We start from the raw sequence: 17,373 nt of genomic DNA on the forward strand, positions 1-17,373 counted from the left end.
TGTAACTTGTGCAGACAGACTAGGTCACCAGGTTGTGAAAGGAAAAGAGACTTCTATGAACAAGAATCAGGAAACCATTGTCCTCAGGACAAACCTGGTACACATCTGCTTTATAAGCATTTGTTACGGGGACATAGCCACATTTGTTTATTTACATGTTGGGTGCAGGAGCTCTTGTGCTACAACAGAAGGGAAGCCAGGATAGAGCATGCGGCCCAGAATGCCAAATATATTCACTGTTAGCCCTTATTATAAAACTTTGCCAGTCCTTGCTCTTACCCAGTATATCAGATTTTGGACACAGACAATTAAGTTTGTACAAAGCATCCCAGTAAACATGCTGTCTTCTGGGGTTTACAAAATCTCCCATGGCACTGCCTTACTCCCAGGCTGAGTCCCCACAGCTGAGCAGAGACAAGATGAGTTTGTAGATAGCTGCCCCAGTAATCAGGCCTAAAGAGAATCCTGTGGCCAGATAGCTTCCTTCTAACTTTTTGAGTCTCCTGCTTCCTCCAGCTTCCTGATTTAGCCACATACTTCCTGATACAGATTTTTGGTACTTTTCCACTTGGCTCTCAGCACCCTCCTCTTAGGCAGCCAGTGTTTATGCTTGGCATGGCTCTTCAATTCCGCTCTCACCACTCATATAGTGTATGTTGATCTGTTCTTACTCCACTGCCGACTCCAGGCATCCAATTCCCATCTCAGTTTGAATACAGAAAAAAACAACAACAACAAACATTTTCCTCGGTTAAGTGATTTATCTCTCAGGAGGCCTCCGGTTCTTAATGTTGGATGCCAAAACAAACATAAAATTGAGACACAGGAATGGTAGTTTTCATTCCATATATCAAGCCAATCTCTGCTCAAGCAATTGTTGCATGGGGTCGTCCAAGGGTATATAATTCCAAAGATCAGAAAAAACTGCCACCATGAGCTGGCATCAGATGACCTGGTATGCTGGTTAAATTCATCATCATCTTCAGATAGAAGAAAGTGATGCTTCTCCCCACTTCTGTCTTTCCAAAGTAGGAAATCAGAATCTGAATTCAGGTTTGCCTATTGGCTGGGAAAATGTGAGAGAATAGCTTCCCTGTAGACACCCCACTTGATGGACATGAGACTGCCTGCTCAGACTGTCCTGTGATCATAAAACTGCCCATACATTTGATTTAACTGAAAATTAAAACTTACTCAAAATTACAAGGCAAAACTGAATACTAAAGTAAAGATATTCAGGTTTTAAATACTCTCTGTATTAGAAACATCTTTTTATAAAACTGAAATCGGTTGCAAAATGTATATGTGTCATTATATATTATATATGCATGCATTTTTGTAAGCATGTATATGTTATTTTAGTTATGTACACACAGGACTGTAAAACAACAGAAAATTGTTATCAGAGCTGACAAATCACATAATTTGAAATAATGTATAATACAATCAGTTAGGCAAACTTTAAAATTTTCCAATAGTACCAATAAATTAAAATACAAAATATATCTTATAATGTAAAGTTGAATATAATTTAAATTATGTTCAGTATCTCCTGCTATAAAGCTAAAACTTTCCTAGTAAGTTTTATAAATCTAACTAAAACATTAAAACTTGAACATTTCCTTATACTACAATAGTGTACTGCTTGTGGACTCACACTCAGGCATCTTCCAAATTCTGTATTATTTTCTTCATTTTTATTTTTTGGGGGGATTTTCAAATACAATTTGTTGTTGTTGATTCTTGTCCTTCCTACTCTCTTCCCTCATCTTCCCGGACCCCAGCATCCCACCCCTCTGCATTTCCCTTATTTTAATTACTTACCACATGTTCCCTTTGTCCATTCCTCCCCCATATCCCAGTTCATCTCTTTATATTCACTCTTAATAATACTCTATTTTTATAGGCCCCCTCACTACATAGACATAAATACCACTAGCTAAGACCCACGTATCTGAGAGAATATGTGGTTCTGGTCTTTCTGAGATTGAGTCACTTCACTTAATATGATTATTTCTGAATCCACACATTTCCCTGAAAATTTCATGATTTTATTTTTCTATACTGTCAATTATAATTCCATTGTGAAAATGTTCCACTGTTTTCTTTACCTATTCATCTGTCCCTGGGGATCTAGGTCATTTTCTCTTAGCCATAGTAAATAAACAGCTATGAACACAGGTGTAAAAGTATCTCTGTAGTAAAGGGAAAATTCCTCAGGGTATAGGCTTGGGATTAGTATGACTAGGAGGACTATTTCTAACTTGTTTGATAATGACTTGTACAATGGCCACACTAGTTTTCACTCCCACCAACAGCGGATAAGGGTTCCTTTTCCCTTGTATCCTTACCAGTATTTGCTATCTGTTTTCTTGACAATAGTCATTCTCCTTGGGGAAATATGGTATATTTTTTTATTTAAATTTTTCTAGTTAGACATTTAATTTATTTAAATTGTCTAGTTAGTTTCTAGTTAAGAATGGTGAACATATTGTAAAGTATTTATTGGCTATTGGGGATGTTTAACTTTGCAGTTCTTTTTTATTGTTATTTGTTTTGTTTTGATTTTATTTTGCTTTTGCTTATCAAGTTGAGGTCTTGCAGTAGACCAGGCTGACCTGGAATTTACTGTGAGGTCTTAGGGTGGCCTAAAACTCATGGTGATTTTCCTGATTCTGACTCCCAAGTGCTGAGATTAAAGACTCACTTTTTGTAGTTCTTTGTATACTCTTGTTATTAATCCCCTGTATGAAGTATAGATGGCAAGGTTTTCTCCCATTCTGTTAGTTGTCTGTTCACTTTGATGATGGTTTATTTTGCTATGTAGAAACTTTTAACTTTCATGTAGTGCCCTTTGTGGATTCTTAGGGCTATCTCTTATGCTACTGGAGTCGTGTTCAGATAGTTTTGTTTCCTATGCCTATAACCTGTAGCATGCTACTTATTTTCTCCTCTATCAGTTTCTGTGTTTCAGGTTTTAGATTGAGATCTTTGATCCATTTACTTCATATGGTACAAGGAGAGAGCCGTGGATCTGATTTCATTCTTCTACAAGTGGATAGCCACTTTTTCCAGCACCATTTGTTGAATAAATTGTCTTTTTCCCACATATCGTCCCTGAACCCAACAGATGGCAAAACTAATAAATGATAGGGCATAAATTAATGAAATAGAAACTAAAAGAACAATACAGAATTAAGCAAATAAAGTGTTGATTCTTTAAGAAAAGAACAAAAAAAGAAGGGAAAAAAGTCAAATGAGCAAAATTAGAGACAAAAAATGTATACATTCCAATGAAATGCCGAATTCATTAGAGAATATTCTGAAAATATTCAAAACATTAAAAAAAGCTGGAAAATTTTAGAATAGACAAATTTCTAAATACATATTACTCCCCAACATTAAAAGTTGGATGATATCAATAGTTTCAACATACCAATTGTAAGCAATGAGATTGAAGTTATAATTAAATGTTTGCCGACAAAGTCCAGGAACAGATCAACTCACAGCAGAATTTTATCAAGCTTTTAGAGATGACCTAACAACTCCTCTCAAGGAGTTCTACAATAAAAGGAAGGAATACTTACAAATTCATGCCATGAAGCCAGCATGACCCTGATTCCTAGACTGGATAAAGACACAACCAGAAAAGAAAACTACAGACCAATTTACTAATGAACATAGGTGCAAATTTTCTCAACCAGATTCTAGCAAACCAAATCCAAGAACACATTAAGATTATCCATCATTACAAGTGTGATTCATAGTGGAGATGGAAGTTTGATTTAACATACATAAATCAATAAATGTAATGCACCACATAAATAAGCTAAATGGTAGAAATCACATGATCAACTCAATTGATGCATAAAGGGCATCTACAAAGGCAAACATGTCTTCATGATGAAAGTGCCAGAGGAAACTGGAAGAGATGGAAAATATCTCAAAATAATAAAGGCCATATATGACAAAACCAGAGCCAACATTATATGAAGTGGAGCAAAACAAATCATTTCCACTAAATTCAGGAATGACACAAAGACACTCACACTTCCCAATTCTATTCAATATAATACTCAAAGTCTTAGCTACAGCAGTTAGAAGTTACAATTAGAAGAGATAAAAAGAATAAAGAAAGGAAAGAATAAAGTCAAATTATCCATGTTTAGGATGGCATGCTTCCATACTTAAAAGATTCAATAGAACCACCAAGAGTTGCAAAAATTTAAACACTAGGAATAAACTAATGAAAAATGTGAAAGGTCTTTACAGTGAAAACTTTAAGACAATAAAATACTAAATCAATGAAGACACCACATTATAGAAAGGCCTTCCATGCTCCAGGATTGGCAGAATGAGCATTGTGCAAAATGGCTATTGTACTAAAAGTTATCTATGCATTCAACTTAATTCCTATCAAAGCTCCAATGAGGAGTGAAGAGATGGCTTAGCAGTTAAGGCATTTGCCTACACAGCCAAAGGATCCCTGTTTGACTCTCCAGGACCCACATAAGCAAGATACACAAGGAGGCACATGCATCTGGAGTTTGTCTGCAGTGGCTGGACGCCTTGGTGTGCCCATTCTCTCCCTCTCTCTCTCTCTCTTTCTCTCTCACCAACAAATAGATATTTAAATTAAAAAAAAAAAAACTCCAATGACATTCCTCACAGAGATAGAAAAACTTGATCCAGGAATTCATATGAAACCACAAAAGACCCCACATAGCCAAAGAACTTCTAAGGAGAAAGAACACAGCAGGAGGTATCAAAATACCTGATCTCAACTTATACTACAGAGTAATAGTAACAAGGATAGCATGGTGCTGAAATCAAAACAGACATATAAACCAAGAGAACAGAATACAGCATCGATAAATTCAACTGGGATGTTTTGTCCACTTAATCAAACCCAATGTTCGTGTGGTATTTATTTAAATGGAGGATGGTATTAACCTTCTGAGCTCTCCATTGGAAAACAAATGTGTGTAATATTAAGCATTGCATCAATATGTGACATTTGCTGGAATCGCTTCTTTTCAGAAAGCCACCATGACTTTATCCTCCTGGAAGGGATGGCCTAGGATTCAAACTCTGATTTGCAGAAGATAGAATCATTCCTCTTGGGACTGAGGGATGCTCTGCTGTCCTAGTAAGTAACTAAGGATCCACTGGACCTCTATGCTTGGTCTCCCCCAACAATAGTTTTCATCACTTCATATCAAGAGTGCCTTAGGGATGTGCCAGTTCAAGATCTAACAACTCTCTACCCTGTAAAATTTATGTTACCCAGTTGTTACTGTCTCTGTAAAACTATGAACCACTTCCAGCAGTTCTTCCCAGGCTCCTGGAGTTTCTCTCAAGGAGATAATGAACACATGTGTCAAAGTTAAATGAGAGTTAACCCCAGGGGGTAAAAGAAAACACAGGCATTGAAAGTGATACAAATGACAAAAGCTGAAATACAAGGACAAGCTACTGAGGACACTCCTGGAGAGGAAAAACCCTATACAGGAAAGACTATGGTGAAAAGAAAAATACCAGAAGAAATAATGCAACAGAAGATGGCTTCTGCCAAGAAAATGTGATGAAAACATTCTCTAATACGGGACCATCAAGGGAATTCTCTGGACCTCATATTCACATCAATAGATGCTTTATGTGAAATGACAAGACAGACACACTTGCTTCTACTAGTGTCCTTCCACACTGTTGGCATCAAGGGAGCAGGAACAATAGAAAATACTGATATATGGATATATGTAAGTACATATTTTCATATTTTAATGGTTTTTAATAAGCCTAATATACCAAGACTACCAGTTACCAAAAGGTCAGTGAAAACCTTTGTTAGTGAAAACATAACAAGATATTTTCTAAAAGACTAATCCAAACTGAGACAACTAAGAAATATAATAAACATTCTGGTCCTAGAATACTATTGACCTATATAAATCAAGGTGTTTTTAATGTGAAAGGTACCCCATTCTTGGCTCCATTTTATATCTTCTGTGATATATTCTTTTTTGCTTTCTACTACTAGTGTCATATGTATTCATGGTTTATGAATCTCTGTAAGCTATCTTATGTCCTTTCAAGTAGTACAAAGCAATTAACTAAAACACGAAGAATATTATTTATGTGATGTACAGTCATCATCATTATTACTTATGTGTGATGTGATTGTGTGTGTATTTCATATCAAATGAAAATATTTGCACTGTGTCCCTCAATTTCATTAGCTTTCTTTTCAATCTCTGGAAAACCTGAAAGCATAATTCTATTTTTAGATATTATTTAATAAAATGATTGCCTTAGAGCCTAAGTAACCCTCTCTGGACATCTGGAGCTCCTCTCTCACATTCTTCTATTGCAGATCATGTTTCTCAAATGCATTATTGCTTGTCCATTTCATGTGAAAATTTCCATTCCAATTGTCTCTATTTCATCATAAGATCAAGGACTTAAAAATGAAAATAGAGAGAACTCCCCAAACATCTCAAGTGAACTAATTTTTGTTTGTTTGATTATTTCACTATATGTTCATTACTTGTTATTCTTGGGGTTCATATGGAAAAGGAAATTCATGATTCCTTTTTGTCACTGATGGTGGTTGTGGTAGTGGTTTTAGATAGTGTATTCCCTATGTAGTGTAGGCTGGCCTTGAACCCTCTGTGTGATTCAGGCTGACCTCCCACTGCAAGTCTTCATGCTTTTGCCATCCAAGTGCTTAAATTCTTTGTGTATGCCACAACAGCCAGATCAGAAATGTGGATTTAGACTGAGAAATGATCATCAATGTCAAATGAGATAGAAACAGAATCAAACTGTGTGACATCCAAGTTAACATTTGGAATATAGGTTTGGATGTCTCAATAAATGACAAATTGAGTTTAAAGGATTATCAACTGGTTCCTTCTAGGAGGATGGTTCTCTTAAATACTCCTTCCTACCCTGGAGCTCCTACATTCCTTTCACCCCCCTCTTCCTCCATGTTTCCTGAGCACTGGAGTGTGTCCTAGATAGATCCTATAGTGTTGATATAGTCCTCTCCACAGCCTATTATTTCCCTCATTGGGTGCATTTTGAGTTTCCTCAATATCTACTGCCATCTCCACGGAGATTTTCTGGCTAGTAGTAAGAACATATTCATACCACCACAACACCTAAACTTTTCAGAGAACACCAAATTTTTGCCATGGAGGATGAAAGAGGACAAAAGGGATGAAACAACCAAATAGACCAAGGACTACCTAGAAAGAGAAGAATCCTCAGTGGAATGGAGGTATGGGAGAGAGGCCAAGGAGGATAATGGGATGGGAATATGATCAAACATTAGTATGTTTACATATTAAAGTTCACAAAAAATTTGAAAGGCTATCAATAAAAATAAATGGAAAATAATAAAAACACATACTGAAGAATATAAACACAAAAGCATATGCAAATTCATTTCAAAGATAATAAATAATTAATGAAGACAATGTTTCTGACAGAATGAGAAAACTTAAGGCATAATTGTGAAAACATGGAAAACAAGAAATGAATTCCCAACAATGGTGAATTTCTGGGAAAAATAAAAGTACTAATGCCTTTGGTATATTTTGTTTAGATATACCTAGAGGAAGGTGGGGCTATAGTAAAAATAAAGTGATAGCAATAGTGATGATAGAGATAATGGTGATAGAGATAGATGATAAACATGTACATAAAGAGAAATTATGGCAGGATGAGACAATAGACATTAGAGACAGAGATACAGATGATATATATGTGATAGAGATACACATAGCAGTAGATATTATAGAGACAGGGAAGATAGATAGATAGATAGATAGATAGATAGATAGATAGATAGATAGATAGATAGATAGATGATAGATAGATAGATAGATAGATAGATAGATAGATAGATAGATAGATGATGTAGGTGAAATATATCAATATAAAGATACAGACACAAAAGGATATCATTCATGAATCTTCAAGTGCTAGGTTTTATCCCAGAATTTAGCTCTAATTGAACCACCAATAAGCTTCATGGTCCTGGGAAAGTTAATTGCTATGTTTGGCTCCTTCTTTATCTGTGAAAAGAGAGGAATTGGATTGTATATAACCTGAAAGGATGTGTTATGAATCCTTAATATGTTTTTTGATATTGAACACTGACTTATTTCTCAAAAGAAATTATGATTTTGGAATTGCTCCTGAATTACATTTCTTAGTAGAGGCAACTGTGTTCTATCATGAGTATCTCTTGACCCAGGGCACATTTGCAGTGAGGCTGAACTCATACAGGATATCATGAACTGTTTGTGCTAAAAAATGTGGATGATAGAAATAAACACATTTCTATCTCAAAGATGCTGTTGCTAAAATGCACTGACTCCTCTCAGGTCCACAGATAACTAAACAGAGTCAAAATGTGGCATCTGCCTTCATTTATGCTTCTTTGTCACTTTTACTTTGACTAAAGACTCAGAGAAAAGTCACTATTCTCAATATCTCCTCTTGAGTCTTGTTGGATTCCAGGTACAGCAGAACTTACCAGAACAGAACACATAGCTCCATGATACCTATACTGTACCCTGAACAGAAGTGAGTATCTTATAGGAAAAAGGCTGACCTCTCAAGTGATGTCAGCCATGTGATATCTTCAAACATCTTGCAAAACCAGAACTGTGCCATGTAGTAGGCAGACCTCTGCAATCTGAGGATAAGGAATAGCCCTAAACCATATTTGAAGCTTTTTCCCTCTGAAGAAGTTAGCTTCTTCAAGAATATATGGTTTAAATAAAAATAGTAAAGATAAGATAGCTCAAAATGGTTTTATGATATAGAATTATTTAAACTAAGTATTTAATTAAATACAAACATTTTAATATGTATAATACTGCATGAACTAATGTTTAGTATGTTAGAAAAGGTAGCATCACACTATGGAAAAACTTCATTGTTATAGCCATTTTAAAATGCTAATATAGGGGCTGGGGAGATGGCTCAATTAGTGAAGTGCTTACTGAACAAGTCTGAGGATTTGAGTTCAAAAGGTCAGCATGTATGTAAAATGCCAGGCATGAAGGTAGTCACCCATAATCACAGCATGTAGGAGGTGGAGAGAGAAGAATTCTTGGGGCTTGATAGTAAATTTTCATAGTGAAGTTGTTGAGTTTCAGGTTCCAAGAAAGGCCTTGCCTCATAAAAAATAATAGTGGAGAACAATAAATGTCAACCTTTGTCCTCTGCATGCACTAACACACACATGTATACAGACAGCTACACAAACATATGTGCCCACAAGCATACCAACACACACACATACACACACACACACCCCATACACATATACATATGCAAAAAAAAGATGTTTTAAAGCTACACAAACTGTGGTGATACGGGTACTATACCAGAATTTAGGAGGCTGAGGCAGGAATATAGAGGGTTCAAGTCTAGCCTAGGATCCAGAACAATAAAGGAAGGAAAAAAGGAAGGAAGGAAAGAGGGGAGGGAGGGAGAAAGGAGGGGCAGAGGGAGGGAGGGAGGGAGGGAGAGAGGGAGAGAGGGAGGGAGAAAGGAAGGAAGGAAGGAAGGAAGGAAGGAAGGAAGGAAGGAAGGAAGGAAGGAAGGAAGGAAGGAAGGAAGGAAGGAAGGAAGGAAGGAATTGCCAATATAATTATACCACTTGATTGCTAATCAGTTGCAATCCAATGTACATTCATACTGTTGTTTGAAAGCGGGCGATACAGAAGGGCTGAGGAGAGTGTTCACTGTAACCCATCTTCTGGAAGAAGATCTCTCTGTAGGGGTTTTCCCACACCCAATCTCTGCAGTGGAGCATGGGCCTCACTGTCCCTACTTAATGCATAGATGAAGGTGATTTCTTTATCTGGAAGAGTATGTAAGTTTTTATTCTTTCATTTTTTTCTTTTCTTGTCAAACTCATTGAGGGCATTGGGTTGACAGTTCTGGGTCGGACTGAGCTTAATCTTTTCCTTTCAAATCAAATTATGGGGAAAAATGCCAGGGAAATGGCTCCCTAACAGCTGGCATTGTTCAGAAATCACGGAGCTTGGTGAATTTGTAAGATAAGTGTCTAAATTGTGCAGAAAGGCAGACAGCTTCCCCTCTTGGGCTGATAGTTGAGAAACTAATGACTAAATGACTCCATTTTCCTCTCCACACAATGGCCTGCCTGCAAGACTGGAGAGGCTCTTGGGGTTCAGGGACCTCTCCAAAAATCAGCCTGCCACAAAGCTGGCTTGGGATCTCTTCCGTTGCCTTTACTCCCAACCTAATAATCTTGTAACTTTTTAAACTGATGAAGATAGAAGAGGGCAGACTCTTGTCTTGTGTAAGCTGAGATTCACAGAAACCTTCCTATCATGAGAAAAAGCTAAGAAAACTTTAAGGACTGGGAGGACAAAAGCCAAAAGGGAAGAAACTACTTCTAAAATATTATTGAAGAGATACCCCCTATTTGCATTAAATACTAAAATATTAAAATTGATTGAGGTTGTGAAATAAGTGAATTACTGAGTCTCCCATGCATTAAAATTAATTTTTCATTTCCTTCTCTAGGCCACTTCCCACTGGCTTTCGTTGAGCCTTCTTAATATTTTATTTGCTGAATGGAAAAGGTTTCCTTTTGACATATTGGCATTTCTGGGGTTGGCTGCCAGTCTCTCTGCCAGCCGCATAGGCAGGTTTCTCAGTCCAAATACAGTGATAACAAAGACTGAAGGTTTCCTTTGCAACCAGAGCTGTACAGTTTGTCCAGCCTGATTTTCTCTTCATTGTTTTCTACCCATGCATTTACTCTCTCTTATACTACCTTTACAGGCACTCTCCATCCACCTCTACCAATAGTTAGTTGGAAATACATCCCCCAAAAAACCGAAGCAAAAGTTGAGGTCATTACATATGTGCTGCTCAAACCAGGTTGGGCATTTCATGATAGTGAAGAGTGATGACCCCTGATGTCTAGAGTTCAGGAAAAAACATCTAGGCTGGTAGCAAGTATTAGGGTAGATCAAGGTGGGCAAATGACACGATAAGTCAAATAGGCACTTGTCCTCCAGAAGTGAACTTTCAAAATCTATGAAAAAATTAAGCATAAAAATGTACAGCTTTCTACTCATATACTCACACACTGAATTTGAACATGAAAGGAGAGTTCATGCTTTTGAGGAAATAAGAATGGAAATATTCAGTATGTCCTTGAAACAGAGTGGGATTCCAAATCCTGGCCCACTCCACATATCCCTTATTTATGATCACAAGTGCAGAGCACTGTTTTTGCGTGTGGTTAAAATCATCAGCATTAAATTGATAGAGGAATGTGGCCATGGTCTAGTCTAAAACCCACCTTGAATAGACCATGAGACAACGGGATGCAGAAATGAATGCAATTTCCCCAGAACCCTGCTTTCCAAGTTCCCAACTCAGAATCCTTGCATATGTGAACAGGAATACTCTTCTACTCTGTCCCTCCAGGGTTAGTGAGTGGTGACAGCCAATTAAACTGATGAAAGATGAGTTGCAGGAGAAAATCCCTCTTTATTAATGTTATTTTTTTTTTTTTTACAATGCATGGGGGCTTCACAGAAAAGAAATGAAAACTCACACAGGCAGTTAGCCCCTAGGGCTTATACATTATTTTAACATAGGCTGATATATTTCAGATGATTTTCTAGAGGTGGTAAATCATGAAAAGTAGAATGAACCTCAGGTAAGGGCTGTTTAGTAGGGTTTGTTAAGGAGACTCGGTTCATCTTTGGTGATAGGAATTGTATTCCTCTCCTCATATGGGAGAAATAGGCACATATTCAAAAGGAAACTTATGCCCTGTTTTAGGTAGAAAGGAGAGCTGTGAGTTCCTACTATAGCTACTGCTTCTCAGTGGTTTTAGCTCAAAATAATCTATAGGCCAAAGTGGCAGATTTGAGGGCAGCATCTCCTAATTGCCTTTATACACAGATCACTTTTAGGGCAACTAGTGTGTAAACTATGTTTTCGTTGTAAAATGCATCTTAGATCTCATGAGATTAGCATTCAACTAAGGTCATGCTATTTTGGGTCACATGAGTCTAGAGGCAACAGTCTAAAAGTACAGAGAAATGATTTGATTATAATATTGCCACATGTCTTACACAGTTCAGTATTTGAACTAGAATATCTGTATAATACTAATGACTATCTTTGGATATACAAAACAATACGTTTGCTGACTATTTCTTTGATACTCTTAGGAAACAAGTCAGAAGTTATTAGCTCCACTCAACCCATTTAAATGTTGATTTAGCTCCATCATTCATTCAAATCACGTCAATGTTCAGTCAAAAAGGACAAAGTTTATCTGCCCCACTGGTAGCCCTGCACTCTGTTGATGATTCCCAAAGGGGATAAGATACATTGCATCATTTACATAGGGAAGGATATCACCTGGATGAAAGATCCCCAAAGCTTCAAAAGAACAGAATACCACTTATGTGATAATCACAGTGGTTCCCGGAATCAGGAAATTCTGTAACAACTATCCAGATAAAAATAATTACATTTGGGCTGGAGAGATGGCTTAGTGGTTAAGCGCTTGCCTGTGAAGCCTAAGGACCCCGGTTTGAGGCTCTATTCCCCAGGACCCACGTTAGCCAGATGCACAAGGGGACACATGCGTCTGGAGTTCATTTGCAGTGACTAGAGGCCCTGGCACACTCATTCTTTCTCTCTCTCTCTCTCTCTCTCTCTCTCTCTCTCTCTCTCTCTCTTTCTCTCTCCCTTTCTCTCTCTGTCTGTCGCTCTCAAATAAATAAATAAATAAACAAAATTTAAAAATATATTTACATTTGCATGCTATAGGAGTTTTCATGATCTTTAATATCTTACTGAGATTTGCTAGTATATAAGAGTAGACACAAGCATGTATGATACTGGTAAACAACTGTTGAGAAGAATTTAAAGTGATTTCTGAAACCCGGAAGAGAATCCTGGAAATGGAAATTAGAGCCTGTGACATCCCACTATGTTCCATAAAGTATACCAGGGTGACATGCAGGAAAAGGAAGTCAAAAGCTATTCCAATTGCTTTTGCTAGTCACCATGAATATCTCAAGTCTGAACACATCAGCAGTCAATTCATTGGGAATGTAATACAATTGCAGTCATTAAGAATGTATTGAAACCATAGTATATAATTTCTCATCTCAGTCCTGGCCTACCACTTCTAATTTAACCCTATAAACCTATCCACAATGTACCTGCAATGTACATCTTTCACATTAATTGCAATCATGCTCTGCTCTTATCACACTTGCTCATTTTCTATTCCCATAATGACCATGGCTCTTATGAGATTTTGTCTTCACTTACATTGTTCTTCTTATCTGCAATGGATTGGTTTTTCCCTTCCTCTCAGGCTAGCACAGTCCTCACAGAGCTGTGTTCATATACTATCTCCACTCTTTGTCATTGCTGTCTCCAATTCAGAAGTGAGTTTCCTCTCTGGAAACATTCACAGTATCATTTGTTTTCTGACTAGTTCTGCTAGTCTTATTTGACAGATGTATGTTTCATGTACTACTTAGGTTACAAAGTCTCTTGCTTATCATTGGTTCTCTGTCAGCATAGATACTGATGTCTGGAATATAAAACATTTCAAGTAATTGATTATTTAAGCTACATGAAGCATGGGAGTAGATGTTCTTGCAACAGGTTGAGATCAGATTACAGGAGGGCTCTAAAAGTCATTAAGAAAACTTTAGAATTAGTCTGACAGATGTTTGGAGATGCTCTAGATTTTTTTAAATAGAAAGAAGACAAAAGCCACTGTGGTGCGTTGGACAAACAGTTTGGGGTGGTGGCTATAGGCAAGTATTCTGAATCACACCTCTTTAGTCTGATTCTCATTCTGCTCTTCCTACCAATGTGACCTTGCTGAAGTGGATAAATCTCTCATCCTTTCTAGCTCATTTGTCCAGTTTTATTTATTTTTTGCATGTGTATGTGCATGTAGAGTGCAAAGAAGTAAATATGAGTGAGAGGTATGCATGTATGTGTGTGCATATAGAAAGGGTAGAGGACAACCTAGATGTTATCCTCAGGTATACCATTTAGTTCATTTTGAAACAAGGTATGTCACTGGCCTGAGGCTCAACAATTATTTTCAACTGGCTATCCAGTGAGTATCAGGGACCCTACTGTCTCTAGCTCCCCAGTGCTAGAGTTTCAACCACTCACCACGTGTTGCAGTTACATGAGTACTGGGGGTCAAACAGAGGAGCTCATGCATGTGAAGTCAGCAATTTATCAATCAGGCTGTCTGGCCAACCTATTATTTATAAAGTTTTAATAGTGTTATTCATAGGGCCATTGTGAGCTTTCAGTGAGTAAACACTTGCATAAACCTCAGAGTAATTAATGCCTAGGGAACACTAGATATATTAAAATGAACCATATGGAGAAGTGAAAGGAACATTGATCTGAATGACTGAGGCCTGGACTCTGCTGCCAATATGACATTTGGAGAAAAGGTACCAATGGGGTCATACCAGCAGTTAAAGAGCCTGCAACATAATAAATAGATTCATCAAGCTCATAGGGATGATCTATAAAACCCAGAAGCCTGATTCATTAATTTGCAATGAGAAATATAACTATTAAGTAGATGTGATGCCATTGTTTATAGATAAACATGTGTTCAATGTGTGGACAAGTATATCCATAAGGCCAAATTATAATCCACGGGTTGTTTGCATTGAGGGAAGCAGCAGAAAGAGAAGGCTTGTGGCCCCAATGACGTGTGGTTAACGTCATTCCAGATGCATGCACTCTGCTGCAGGCACATCCACTACCAAGAAGAAAGACACCATTCTCCCTCCCTGTGACAGCAAGTACTCTCCTTTGTTTCTGAGTACCCTGTTGGTACTCCACCAACTACTGTTGTCTGTTTGGCATGTGTTTTATAGGTGGGTGTTCAGAAAAATCCATCCAAATTCACAGTTAACAAGAGTTTTGCCTAAATTTTATGGTGGAATTTTTGAAGTTCATGAATCACTTATTAGGACACTTTTAAGATTGATGGTCATCTGTTTTAAACTCCTTTGGTGGGCCTTAAGAAGCACTGTTAGATACTCAGCAAGATTTCTGCGCCCCTCTCACTATAATCCTCTCTACATCTACCCTTCAATAATACAATCATGTAGAACAATAAATGATTCCCAAACTTGGTGTATTAAATGTTCATTTTAGGGGCTGGGGAATGACTCAGTAGATAAAGCACTTGTCAATCAAGCCTGAGTACCTGACTTCATTCCCCAGATCCCACTGAATGAAGAGAAAAAGAGAGTCATCAGAGAGGGGATTTGGGAGGGGGAGATGTGGGCAGAAGGAAGGAAATATGATCATGGTTTATTGTCTGTCCTTATGGACCACAGTACCTAAGAAGCTGGAAACTAAGGAAGGCTTCTACAATCCTCGAGTGCTGTTAATGAGACGAGAGGCAGAAGAAGGAGAATTCTCTGGAATTTTAGAAGCTTGTGGCTTCTGGGCCCCACGCGTGCCACGTCACATTGCACTCACACATGCATACACACACATAAATAAGTACATAAATTATTTAAAAATATTCATATGTTTATTTTGAGCCCCTTTGTTTACTGAATAATGCAGCATAGGACCTGAGGCTTGTCTTATTTGAACTCTTTCTGCATCCATGTCAGTCACTGTCACATGTCTGAGCTTAGATATAGTATATCATCCTTCCTGCTCCTTAGGCTAAATCAGGAGCTAAATCCAGCAAAATAAACTTCAGCTCTTCAGAGAATCTTCACAGATTCTGTAGCCAGATTGCCTGAAGCTTAGTATGTATAGGAATAAATTATAGCTGGACAGCTGAAGGAAAAATTGACTTTCTTCAGAAAGACAGGTGATACCTGTGAATGACCTCAAAGTCACTGAGAGGGCAGCTCTGAAGCCCATGAGTCTAGGACACTTACACATTGAGACCCCAGCAAATGGCATTCCAGTCCCTAAGTGCAGCCCAGGCAGCCTGCAGTATTCCCTCCTGGTACTGGAACTTTATGATCCTAAGACCACAATCAGCAGGGGCGTTGAAAGCCCTGAATGGAGACTGACATCGAATGACCCTTCCTTAGGAATCTGACACTGGCTACTCCTGCCCAGTGATCAAAGTTGATGGGTTTCATCATCTTCCTCCTGTGTCCGTGCCTGCTCTATCGATTACATCGTCTTCAATATCTCTTTTGTGGCTAAAGGCTCCTGAGGCTGCCCTGTCTGAGTTCCCTAGTTTTGTCAATTCCAATTCAGCCAGACATCCTTTCACCCTTTCTGAAACAACAAAGCTTTCTGGTCGATGTTTAAAAGAAAAAGGAAAGGAGAAGGAAAGAAAACTCACAGAAGACTTAGACGTCTCAGAAAGTCTTACAAAACTGTCCTTCCTTAGAACTGATTTCCCCCTGCCTGGGATAAGGACAGTCAATTCTCCGTCTCAGATGATAGTTCACATATAGCTTTTCTATTAGCCTCTGTTCCCATCCCTGGGATCTTGAGCATAATGTTATTTTCTACATTCTTTCTTTTTTTTTCCTCCTCTATCTTTCTTTCTTTTTTCTGAATATTAAAAATGCTTTATTGAATCTAAAGGTAGCATGTACATTTTAGCTCTTTCATCTTATCTTCTAAATCAGAAATGTATCTATTGAGAATTGTTAATAGGCTTAAATTATGAACTGTGAATTTCTTGCTTCATGCATCAAATCCTACATGTGTCTTTAAGTTGCTTAAGAAAGAACATGGCTGAGGGAAATTTTGCGGAAGAGGGGGCGGAATGTCAGAGCCACATGTTGGGTCATGATATGAAGAGACATTTATCTTACCCATAACTGTGGGCTAACTCCACAATGCACGACCCATATACCTCAACAAGGAGGGGCCAATGGGGAGGGGGTAGGTCACAGATGAGCCTAATAATGGTACCAAACTGACTGTATTTGCTGAATACAAAACTAATTAATAATTTTTTTTTTTTTAAAAAAGAAAGAACTCCTCAAAATGGGACTAAAACACCCTTGGAAGAGCATTACAGCTGTCAATTTTCTTGCAGGACAATCAGTCAGGAACACCATGATAAACATGTATAACACCTTCCAAGACCACTGCTAGACAGAGGGTTCTAAACTACAGGGTAAAATTCCGCCACTTTATCATAAGAATGAAAATAATACCAAAGATTTTATCCCTGCTGACTTGCCCTGCATAAGCCCTGGACAGCCCCTATTCTCCCCCTTCAAGCAGAATGCACACCAAAGCACAACACTGAATTATCACTGTCCAATTCCATGTGATGCATTTTCCATGCCACTG

Source organism: Jaculus jaculus, chromosome 15 (assembly GCF_020740685.1).
Source record: "Jaculus jaculus isolate mJacJac1 chromosome 15, mJacJac1.mat.Y.cur, whole genome shotgun sequence".
Classification (NCBI taxonomy): domain Eukaryota; kingdom Metazoa; phylum Chordata; class Mammalia; order Rodentia; family Dipodidae; genus Jaculus; species Jaculus jaculus.